Here is a 12,738-nt window from a genome sequence, read left to right as displayed (position 1 = left end):
TCAAGATCACAAAAGAGCTAGAATGAAACTCCAAGTGTCACATCCACCCAGCCGGTACCCTATCTGGCATACCCGGGATGTGATCCACAGCCCCGAAGATCCATAGTTCAGGGACCACATAATCCACATCGACGATAATACAATCATGAACAGATAATAATCATAAACTAACAATGAATGATCATGGAATTCAGAAATAAGGTGTCAGACATAATCAGAGTGCGGAAATAAATATCAAATCAGATAAATTAAGAAGGTAGTGGGCGGAATCCACTCCTTCACCAAACGGAAGTGAGGTCAAAATTTAGTTAAGTACAAGTCTCAAGTTATAAAGGTAAGTTAAAGTTATTACAATTCTTCTAAGTATACTATCACAAAAGAAGGGGTAACTACTCATAAGTCTCCTCCATAATAAATATATCTTCTTCAAAGTGGAGGACCATGGAGACCCAACATGACTGCTCCCATACAACTCTGGGGCTAACCCTGGTACGCCTGGTAATCTTCTTCGGTATGGTCACCGAAGTCTTCAACGTAGCCAGCCTCCGGATGGTAGTATGAGGTATCCGGGTCCGCCTCAGGGAGGGTGCCATCAGAGTAATCACCTGTAGAATAGCCTAACAAAATATTGCAACAGAAAAGGAATGAGTTCAAAAGAACTCAAGCAAGGAAGTTATCCCACCAAACATAAACCACAAGATAATCATAAAACGATGCAGATGATATGAGGTATATAATGCAATATGACTTTATTCTAAGTATGTTGGTCATCTATGGTAGACATGCTTTAAGTCATAGCACCATACTTCTTTAGGTAGTCTCAGTCACTCATCACCGGGGGAAATTGGGTCCTGCATCCCTCTCGGACAAATCCATGGTTGGGGGTTTCGGTCACCGCTCTCTCACATCACCGTTTGGTCTAAGTATTGGCGCATGTCAGGGTATAGCCTAGCCCAATGCAAGTCATCTACTTAATCATATCATGCCAGTTCCAGATACTTCCATTCCTCCCCTCTCGGGATCCTTTCCGGTATCCTTCACACTAGAGTCACGGATATTACTCACCGGACTCATCAACCCTATTGGTCATCCACAAATGGTAAACGGGAAGCTCTCACGTCCCTCTCACGGATCATTTCACCGGTCTTGAGTGCCCGTGAGCCCAAGTCTAGCCATTTATAACCCTACCAATAAATGGCCCCTTTCGGGTAACCGTAATGCAATTTATGTCCTCTCACGGAGTGGATACCGGTCTTGAGCGCCCACAAATCCACACTACTACCACGGGTTGTTCGGTCTCAATGCCCTTCCGAATCGGGTCTGATATGATGGGGACATCCTAGCCATACATCTAGACAAATCATATGTATGTCATTCAATAACCCGGGAAAGCGTCAATGGACACCTTCGGAGAACATCCCATACTATTCCCTCCGATGTCCAAGGACAGAAGCACCCGTAGGGTACCCCTCAATCCCAAGTTATACTTAAGCAATCACATGCCCAAGTTCATCATATCAGTTCACAAGATACAACGTCATAATAAACATTCAATTCATGACATTGACATAAGTCATCATATATTGAAATTGATAAACATGATAAAACATTGAAGTAATATAATGTAAACACAAAAAAAGATATATGTAGCAAGTCTAACACGATAAGAATATGAAATAGAAACTATATTTACTAGGTTAGGAATACCAAGTCAAGATTTCCATATCCTAGGTAATTACATCGATAACTATCCTTACCTTGAATCGGAGAAGAGAATGGTCCAAGATCACAAGCAGTGGCCCAAATAGTCTTAAAGTCCTAAACAAGCATATATGAAAGGTTAGAGAAGAAATCAGAACAATCGGAGATCAAACGAATCGGAATCGGGCAAAAGTTGTCGACGGCAACTCTATTGGTCGATACATTTGGTCGATAGTATCGACCAATAGTATCGACCAAATCAATTCCAGGACAGCAAGCTGGCTTTTCGGATTCTTGCCCGATTTGGTCTTCCGGGTCTCGGATTGACATGAAACTTGGAGGATAGTCTAAGCACAACATGGGGACACTAATTATCAAGAAACTTTCATAATCCAATGGTCCATTTGGAAATCCCCAAATTGACATATTAAGGTTAAGAGTTGTAGATCATAGCATTGGCTATAACTCAATGCAAATTAGGGGAAAACATGGGGGATTAGGTAGGGAATCGTTTAGAAGTAACATGGAGCACATATGCAAGGTATAGATTAGGTTAATCACGAGCTTCATCTCAGTTTTGGTAAATAAAGCAAGTTGGTAAGCAATAAATCATGGAAATGTGTAGTCAATGATCATGAGGTGAATCAATCATAGTCATATTGGTAAAAACATCATTGTATGGGGTTTAGAAGGTTCATGGCAAGGTGTATGCAAGGTTGCAGCACCTTGACCATGGTCCCAACAGTAAAATAAAGAAAAGATGAGTGAGAAAGTGATTAGGAGAGAGAGTCATACCTTTAAAGTGGAACAAGAAAGTATGAATGAGTGGTTGGCAATGATTGATGAAGAAGATGCTTCACCACTACCAAGGAGGAGTTCTTGGGAGGCTCTCTCACGTTCCCAGATGTTAAAGACGCGAGAATAGGGCTCCAATCTCGAGGAATAAATAAATAGAAAAGAATATTCCAAGAATCTTTAAATCTGGGCTCAGCAGACTTGTTGGTCGATACCTTTGGTCGATGGTATCGACCAATAGTATCGATCAAAACAATCTCTGCAGAAATTTTACAGAATAGTTCAGCAACTTTAGGTGCGGACTTGGAGGGCTATACAAGGTCAAATTGCATGGGGTTTTCTCCTACAGTTCACTCAAGAGGTCTAGTTTCAGGGAGTACCTTCGGATTATGCACAGGAGTCCGTTTGCTATTTCAACTGTCTCGCTCTTCATCAGTGCGCAGATTCTAACTTAGCACTGGTAATGTGCTCAAGGAAGGAGCAGCATCATCAATGTCCATAAACTGGAATCCCGACATTACGTCATCAACCAGTAGGGCCCATAAGTCCCTCCTACCACCACTTCGGGTCTTTGGACCTACAAACATACCAATGACCGGGTCGGGTCAAGGTTAGGTAAAAGCTGGATTTTACACCAAGCCTAGTAAAGTAACATCTAAACTAGATAAAGTTTTCTTGGGGTTAGAAAATTTTTATCAAGACAAGTTTTCTTGGGGTTAGAAAACTTTTATCAAGACATGTTTCTTTTCACTGCTGTGATACTAGAAATTTGTGAGTGATTAAAAAAATGACTTTAACATACAAGATGAAACATATATGTAATGCTGGCTTTTTAACTAATTGAGAGACAAATTAGACTGACCCATCATTGAAATCCCATCCACTCTTGTTTCCAATCGCTCCCAAGGTTTGTTTCCATCTCTCTAGAGTTTCAGGCGCCTCTTTCCTATGTCTTTGAGGTGAAATCTCAAAACATCCAGTTTTGATTTCGACGTTGGATGGGTTAACCTTGAAAAAAGATGGGAAAAATGATTTGACCATCAGTTGTATGACATTCCAAAATCTGAGTGAGCTCCCTGAGGCACCAGCTGCTTTTCGTGTATCTTTCACTCAGGACAGCAATGGAAAGCTTAGAGTTTATTATTGCTCCGAGAAGTGCCGCTCCAATATCTTCTCCTTTCCATAGATCTTGTCTGTCAATGAAAGCATGGATTCCCCGATGCTTTAAAGCCATGTGAAGGTGTCCAACAAAGGAATTACGGGTGCCTTCACCTCTGAAGTTGATGAAGACATCATAATTTGAAGATCCAAGCTGGAGCTCCATAAAGGTTTGCAGGTGTAGTAGATGGATAAGATTCTGGATCGGTCAACGAAGGAAGAAGCTCTATCGGTCGGTGGGAGATGAGTAACATAGGTCTGAAGAAGACAGACAGACGATTGATGCAAGAAGAATGCCGCTTGGTTCTCCTGCTTTCGCTACTAGTGGCGTCAGGTGTGTAAATGTAAAATGAAATAAGAAGAGAAAATGTTATTGGCGAGATTGCCATTTCCACGCACCGGACAAGACAATGAGGTTCACTGAAGTCGTCCCCATCTCTCTCGGCAGTTGCAATATACTGAGAAAAGACATAATTTTTCAAATCCGAATCTTGCCAGGTCATAGTCAACTAGCATGTCTAAGGAGGCATTTGGTTCCGCAATTCCCTGGAATTAGATTCCAGGGAATCATGAGTCCAACAAAAAAACGTGTTTGGTTTAAAAATGAGTCCGATTCTAAGGGGATCATGAATCAGCTCGGATCCACGTTTTTGCCTAAAAAATGAAATCCACTGGAAACCACCTCTTGAGGTGGTTTCCAAATAGACTCATCGTTTTGAAGCGGGGGTATAAATAAGATCGACTCACTTTCAGAATCACTTTTGTCGTGAAAGATCCTCAACACCTCTTCGTCTCTGCTAGGGCTTCCGTTCCGTCATCGTCATCGTCAAGCAGGTTGTTGATCTCCAGCTTCGAGGTCTCAAATTTGATCAACACCTCTTCGTCTCTGGTAGGACTTCCGTTCCGTCACGTCATCGTCGTCTCTGGTAGGACTTCCGTTTCGTCATCGTCATCATCGTCTCTGCTAGGGCTTCGGTTCCGTCATCGTCATCGTCATCGTCGAGCAGCTTGTTTGGATCATCATTTCCGGGTCTCCTTTTTCAAGTTATTTTGATTGAAGAGAGTATAGTACCCAGTTGTTTGGATCATTTTCATTTTCATCGCTTTTCCTGTTGGGGAAAAAAATCTTGTGCACTGAAGGGTTTAGGGTGTTGTTTCTAGGGGTTTTTTTCTTCTTCTTCTGTGTGTTTCGGTGATTTCTGTAGTGAAGATTGACGCTTCTCTTGCATGGTTCTGTAAGGTTTGTGAGTCTTATAGGTAAGAGGTTCATGTTATTGAGTCATTGTACAACAAATTTGATCAACACCTCTTCGTCTCTGCTAGGGCTTCCGTTCCGTCATCGTCATCGGCGAGCAGCTTGTTGATCTCCAGCTTCGAGGGCTCAGCTTGTCTCAACACCTCTTCGTCTCTGCTACGGCTTCCGTTTTGTCGTCGAGCACTGGTGTTTCGTTGAGCTCCATTGGTTTTTATTCTTCTAAGCTTCATTCACACCCATTTCTGCAAAAAGGTAACATCTCTCTCTTATATGCCTTCACTGCAATCTATGATTTATTCTTTGTTAAGCTCTAATGTCCTGTTATCCGATCCATTGTTTGGTTTTGGCTTGCGGTTGCATCTTTTATTTCATTTTGTATTGATAGGTGATAACTAAACTATCAAATATACATGTAATTTTTTCAAATACCATTTCCATTGAAAATGATAATGTGTTTGTAATTTTATTTGTTATTCTTACAATATAAGTTTTTAGATCTGGTGCAGATCGGTGCTTTTACTTTCGAGTCAGTTCATGCATCCTCTCATAGTCCTTAGATTTTTAAAATTCTTCTTTGTCTGCTAGTAAGCTTCTTTCAAAGGGAGAAACTTAATGTTGGTAGGAGACATTCAAGTCTACATATTCACAAAAATTTGAGTTGTATATAAAAATTTGATTTGTCCAGCTTTAATAGTATCAGCAAGTGGTTGAAAGTGGGATCCTGAAACCTCTCAATGCTTTTTGAATCTCTTGATAAGGGAAAACAACAACAAGGTGGGGTTGGTAACACAGTCAATTCAGTATTAGTTATCTTATGAGTTGTGGTCAAGGAACTGGAACTAATTCAGAGGCCAAGGGCTAGCATTTGGCATTGGTAAGAGGTCAAGAACGTTGCCATTGATGGGTTTGATCTAACCCTCTTACAATGCTCAGTCTGAGGTTCCAGCAAGTTAAAACCCTTGTAGCCATGGATAATCCCATGGGATAAATAGCCTGTGTAACATGGAAAGACTCAATTTAATCAAATACACTTCCATGTATGCCCCTGTAGCCATATTTCAAATGTATTACTGATTAGCCAGATGGGTTCATCTATAACCACCACACATTCTTTTGTTTGTATATGTTCATTATTTGCCACATAATGCGCTCCTTTTGGGCTAAGACCTTGCAAGTAAGCATCTCTCTTAAATTTTTTTGTGTGGGTCCTATACCCCAGGTGGAGATATATTCCCACCTGTATCCATGTTGATTGAGTATCTGATTTAAGTGGTGTACATCAATGTACAAAGATCTGACTGGAGACCTTTCTTCTACATGAATATCGATATTGGTTATGGTTATTTTCTTTTCAGATCTATTTTGAAGATGAATTAGTCCATTTCATTTCTTCTCTTTGATTTCCTATTTTTGTTTTGAATTTAGCAGTTGTTGCTTATAGAAACCAAAATGTATAGAGTGCTGTGTGAATTTGTTCAATATGGTGTGAATTTCTATCTTTATATCTGTTTCAATTGTGTCTATGAAAATTAAATTTCTTACAAATGCAGCCAACTTGCCTCCCCCCCCCCCCCACCCAAAAAAAAAAAAAAAAAAAAAAATTAGACACACAAAAAGAATAGAAACCCTCTGCTTCTTCCTTTTAATTGTCTATAGCATCATTTCTGCACATGGTCTTTAGGACACTTACTTTGGCTCCTGCATAATTTATTCCCCTACTTGCATAAGTTTAAGAAATCCAATTTAATGAGTTATGTTGACTCCTGTTGGCTCATTATGGTTCACAGACTTGATTAGATGTGGAACTAATCTTCCTTCTTATACATGCAAAATCCAGAAGAATGGCCATCTCTTTTGTTTCTTAATGAAGGGTTTTTGACTTATTTCTAAACAATAATATCCCTTGGCTATGCATCTGTTTTGTTGAACAAATACTTGATGAGAAGCTTACCTCCCATGAAACCTTTCTGCTTGCGGGTACTCTCCATATTTTTTTTGCTCCTCACACTTAAAATTATGTAATTGCCGAACTTGTAACTTCTGTAGCTAGCTAGCTATCAAAGCAGCAGATGAATGAATGAGTTTTCCAAACAAGGAGAGACTCTCTATATATAGACAATTGGTTTAAACCATGCATCACTAGAAAGCTTGAATTACAAGGGTGGGTTTTGGGATAAGATTTGAAAACCACACATGGGTCATCTTCTGTAATCCGGAAAAGAAACCCATGATTAATATGTGTCCTTAACCTTAATTAACATACATAAATTCTATTAATAACATATATATTCCTAGCTGCTGCTGCTTTCTAATACAGATGTTGGAGAACAAAGTAAGTGGATGCTCGCGTACCAGCACCGTACATAATAAAATCTTATTTGAGCATATAAATTAAAGTGGGTTTCGCAGGTATAGATCTGCGTATAATTAAGCAGTCTCTGTTATCTGATCAGTAGCTTGCTCTAGAGTCTTACGTACGTAGCCAAGAAATTAGAAGACCATGTATACATATTTTCATACTTTCAACAAAACACTATGCATCTGTTTTGCTTGTTTTACTTGTGGTTTTGTATCAATTCATTAGCCATGTTACTTGACTTGTCGGAGCTATGTGTTGGCAGTTGAGTTTTATATCTAATTTGAAATTCAGGAATCAAACGAATGACTTGTGTTCTTTTATTTTAATTGGGATATGCAGTTTCAGTTCTTATTTATTGATCGGGGGGGGGGGGGAATGGATGGATGGTTTTATTGTCAATGCTGGGGACTATATGAGTTTATCATTGGTGGATTGGTTGATTTTGATTGAATGGTTATTAATCTGTATGTTTTGCTATTAATAAGGTATTCAATCTTGTTGGTGGGTCATCTATTTCAGGGCATAAATTTAGATAAGGCACCCTCACCTAGATCAACATGAATGACGATGACTTGATACTTCTTATGGTGGCAACAGCAGTTCTCACAATCATTGAATATATTAGAATAACATATGGTGAGAGGCAACCATATCGAGTAGATGTCCGACGTGGGTTTCTTGAAACCCAACGTTTTATTGGTGGCACCGAGAATACATGTCGTTCAGAAACAAGAATGAGCCAAAGATCCTTTTACCACTTGGTGAATTTATTGCGTACGACGGGGCACTTAGAAGACAACAAATTGGTGTTAGTTGAGGAACAAGTAACGATGTTTCTACATTGTCTTGGACACCACATTAAAAATTCAACTTTAAAGAGCCGTTTTGGGCATTCTGGGGAGACAGTGAGTCGACACTTTAATAAAGTGTTAAATGCAATGATGAAACTGCACCCGTTGCTTTTAAAAACCCCTAGTCTCACCACACATCCGAAGATAGTGTAACCATCACAGCCTTCTACCCATTCTTCAAAGATTGCGTTGGAGCCATTGATGGATCTCATATACCAGCTTGGGTACCTGTTGAAAAACATAGGAGGTTTCGAGATAGGAAGGGTCTTATTACACAAAACATTTTAGCTGCATGCGACCATGACAAAAAATTCACGTATATACTTGCTGGTTGGGAAGGGTCTGCATGTGACTCCCGCATTTTGGATGATGCTCTCCATAGAGAAGGAGATGGAAGATTAGTTGTTCCAAATGGTAAATTCTATCTTGCTGATGTTGGTTTTGCCAACCAAAGAGGTTTTTTGAGGCCATATCGAAATGTTAGGTACCATCTGAAGGAATGGAAGAGGGGAAATCTAAGACCCAAAAATGAAAAGGAGTTGTTTAACTTGAGGCACGTAAGGTTACGCCACGTCATTGAAGGTGCTTTTAGTTTGTTGAAGAGTCGCTTTAAGATATTGGCAACTCGAGCGGAGTTTCCTTTCAGAACTCAAGTTAAGATTGTGATAGCTTGTGTATTGCTTCACAACCACATTTTAAACCACAACTCATTGGAAGAAGAGGAGGAATGGCTTGCTCGGGGAGTCGAGGGAGGGGTCAGGGCCAACAACTGCTTCCTCTTCTGCACCACAGTTGGAGGAAGATGAGGAAAGTAGTGATTCTGATGAAGATGAAGAGAACCATGCAGAGTCATTCGATGCAGAAGCATTCCGGAATGACTTGGCAATACAGATGTGGAATGCATATGCAACAACAAATGCTGCAGATGATGAAGACATGGGATCAGAGACTGAGTCAGAATGAAATGATTAAATTTTTAATGTACTTCAATTTGTATGACTCCAACTGTTTGAGTTTGACTTTGGATTGTACCTTATTTTGTTTTACTTTGTCTTAAACTTTGTGGTATTATTTCATGTCTCCGTTTTGATTGCTTCAAATGTTAGCTTCAAATGTTAGAATTGCAACTGATCATGAATACTAGTGTCATCATATGATTGCTGCAATTATGTTTGTACCATATGTATTTGATTGATCATAACTAGCAATGCATCATATCTATTTACTTTTGTCCCTCAATTATGATTTTACCAGATGGAGTCTCAAAATACATCAAATTCAAGAGGAAGAGACATAGCCTCATGGCCTATAGAGGTGTCTCTTTCATTACTAGAGTTTTTCCTACAAATTCATGGCAGTGGTAGGGCAGGAGACAATGGACTCAGAAAAGAGCATTGGTTGGGAATTAGTAGACAAATATCTGAAAAGCATGGCTCGAATTATGATTGGGAGCAATGCCACAACCATTTCAGGATTTGGAAAACTAGGTTGCGAGCATTATCAGACTTGCAAAAACAAAGTGGACTTGGATGGAATCCAAGTGAGAAGAGGTTTGAAGCTGCCCCACATTTTTGGTCTAAAGTTAAGGTAACAACTATATTGACAAACCATCAATTTTTATAGATTAAAACACTTTCCTCGCTGCTGTGCACATTAGAAGAAAAAAGTGAGTGAATGTGAAGTTTTAATATAGTTGATTCAAAGTTGAAAATGTATAATTTGTATTTGTAGAAGAAGGAGCAAAAATACTGGAAGGACCATTCAGTGCGTCCCATTCACTTAGAGGTTGCTGCAGCCCTAGGTAATGAGATGGCAACTTGCACTGAAGCTGGAACAGCTACAGACTACTTCAATGACTCCCACCTGAATTCACATGAAGCTTATGAGTTCAACATCCAATTGGATGACAATGACATTGGCAACTCCAGTTTTCAGCCTCGGACTACTACACCTGACATGTCATGTACCCAATCTACACCACATGAGAGTAGTCGTTCTCGAATTAGGCCAAGAGGTGATGAGCAGTCTCATGATTCCCACAAGAAGAAGAAGAAAACTGCAGTTGATAAAGCATTGGCTCCCTTGGAGAATATCTCTGCTACTTTCATAGACATGGTGAAACTTTCCCATGAGAAGGCGCCGCCGCCGAGAAGCGGCTTGAGGAGAAGGTCAAGACAAGGATGAACTTCTACAAAATGCCATTAATGCAGCAGAGCTTGACTTCGAGGCTCGGCTGCGTGCAAAAGACCTCTTCGGAAATCACATCCGGTTTAGGAATGCACTACTTTCAGAGAAAGAGGAGGCTAGGCCAAGCGTCATCAAGTACTTCTTAGATAAATATGGCTGATGTTTAGTGCTATTGAATCACCCAAACAATCATGATGTTTTGATAACATGACTTTAAGATTTAATTTAGGGTATTAACATTTTACTTAGTTGGGTTCAGCTTAACTATGTGGATATTTTTTCATTTCGGGTACAAAACTATGTGGATATTTAATTACTTGTTATGACAACTATGCTGTTACCTTTTTCCTTAATTTTAGTTAGTTGGGTTTTATTTAGGTGTTTATTTAAATGAAGACTAATTGATATTGATGACTGTTCTGTATCTTTCTGTCAAAGAGAAATAGCTATGACTTTGGTTATGCAGTACTGCTTAGTTTTTTCATGTCTTGCCATAACAACAAGGTGGTGCTCAGTAAGTTGAATCATAAACTCCTATTCCTTTGTTGGTATCTATTGCCTCACCTGCCAATACATTCTTTGCAAAGTGGAGCTTAAGATATATCCTCATGTGAAAATTGTAATGGTTGTTGAGTGATTTCTGTGTGTACTAAGGTATGCTGTTTGTTATCAGTGTGGGGGGTTAGGTATTGGTGAATGGGTGAATTAGTCATTTAAACATGTAATTTCTTCCCATTCTTTAATGAGACGGAAGAATTTGCCCAGAGTTAAGGGTATCTATTCTGAGATCTAAACTCATGTTCCTGGTTTTCCAGATAAAACATTTTATTGTGGCAGTTCTTATTTTTAGCCATTTCTGTAGTAGGGTTTTCTGATGAGCTTGCATGCCCACGTGTTCTATAAAAGATCATATAGATTGGTTGCTCCTAGATTTCAGTTCTCATGCCTTAACTTTCTGCTGGATGTATTCTTTTTGAGGAAGAGCATGAGAATTACAAATATCATGTGAACATCCCCTGCCAATGCAGAAGTTATGCTGGAAGGGAATGAGAATTACAAACATCATGTGAACCTCTCTTGTTACATGCAGAAGCTGGAAGGGCCACATAAGTATTTTACTTTAAAGAGATGGTGTCTGTTGTTGTTAAAGCTAAGGTATGCTGTTTGTTATCAGTGTGAGGGGTTAGGTATTGGTGATATATCCTCATTGATCCTCATTGATGGAGGATTTAGTCTCCACTCGAATTCTTTTTGATATGAAGACCAAGCTTACATGTTTTATTTTCACTTCAGCAGTAGCAGTTATAATTTTCATACAAATCAATCTTCTGACAAGCTATTTGTTCTTGTTCAATCAAATAGAGTTTCAGAAATGCAAAGTCAAAACATAGCTGGAGGATTTACACTAAAAACCAGAAACGTTGGACAACTCTCAGAACAGCTATCAAGGATTGGTTATGATACCCCTGTAATTAATCAGGATCAGACACCATCACTTGCAGAGTGGAAGACAGAGAAGAGAACAGAAAACACTGGAGAAGGAGATATTCTGAACCACAAAAGATTCAACTTGTCTATTGCGGTGACGCTTTGTTCTATTTATAGGAGAGCAAACAGATTATTAGGGAATTCTAAGACTTAGCTAGTAACTCATAGTACAACAAACATTCCCCCTTATTGTGACAGCTACTAAGAACTGATGTACCATGTACATATTAACAATAGATTAAGAGAAAGGGCTCACTTGTCCACAAATTGGATATTTGAGAATCTATGCCATACATGAGTGTGGATTCATTGTGGTGAATCAGCTGCTCCTAACTGGTGAAGCTTTTGCTATACCCATAGATGGACCTTTGGACATTATTGATTTCCATCTTCACATCTTCTTCTTTTCTCTTTGTTCCTTTACCATGCAGTGTTTCCTAACAAGCTTCCTCATCCAACGTAGATCTATTTTGGGCGACTTTGATCTCTACTCACCATTATATCTATCTCTGTTTTGTTCCTCACTGATATTCAACAGGCTTTATATTACTTGCATATGATTCGTATTCCATCCATTGTGTCCCACAGAGCAGACATGCATTTCTCTCTAACCTATGGCCAAATAATCTACAATTATTAGTATGTTGTTGCACTCCTTCCAATCTGGATTCAGTTCAAGACTGGTGCTCACCCAACCAGCCACTTGCGACTGCGAATTCTAGTTATTTTTCTCTCAAGTTTCTAATTCTGGGTGTATAGTTTCTGTTTCTGTCCTTGCTTGGTTTTCCCAATCTAACCATCAATTTGCTTTGAAATTTTAACTAGCCAGCCCCATTAAGGCCTCGATTCTATATATGGCATCCCCACCAGTTGAATGGATTGAGAGTTCCAAAAACATTTTCTTTCTCCGTGTTTTAGTTTCAATGTGATTCTGTCTAGTTTTG

General features: G+C 39.3%; 1 pseudogene; it reads left to right on the top strand.

Annotated features, from left to right (window-relative positions):
- The first annotated feature begins 7,651 nt into the window (after nucleotides 1-7,651).
- LOC149009295 (protein ANTAGONIST OF LIKE HETEROCHROMATIN PROTEIN 1-like) lies at nucleotides 7,652-9,082 on the top strand (annotated as a pseudogene).
- Nucleotides 9,083-12,738: the final 3,656 nt, after the last annotated feature.

Source organism: Hakea prostrata, chromosome 7 (genome assembly GCF_041222555.1).
Source record: "Hakea prostrata isolate BN-2017 chromosome 7, UWA_Hpros_2, whole genome shotgun sequence".
NCBI classification, from domain to species: domain Eukaryota; kingdom Viridiplantae; phylum Streptophyta; class Magnoliopsida; order Proteales; family Proteaceae; genus Hakea; species Hakea prostrata.
This window is presented reverse-complemented; position numbering and strand designations above follow the sequence as displayed.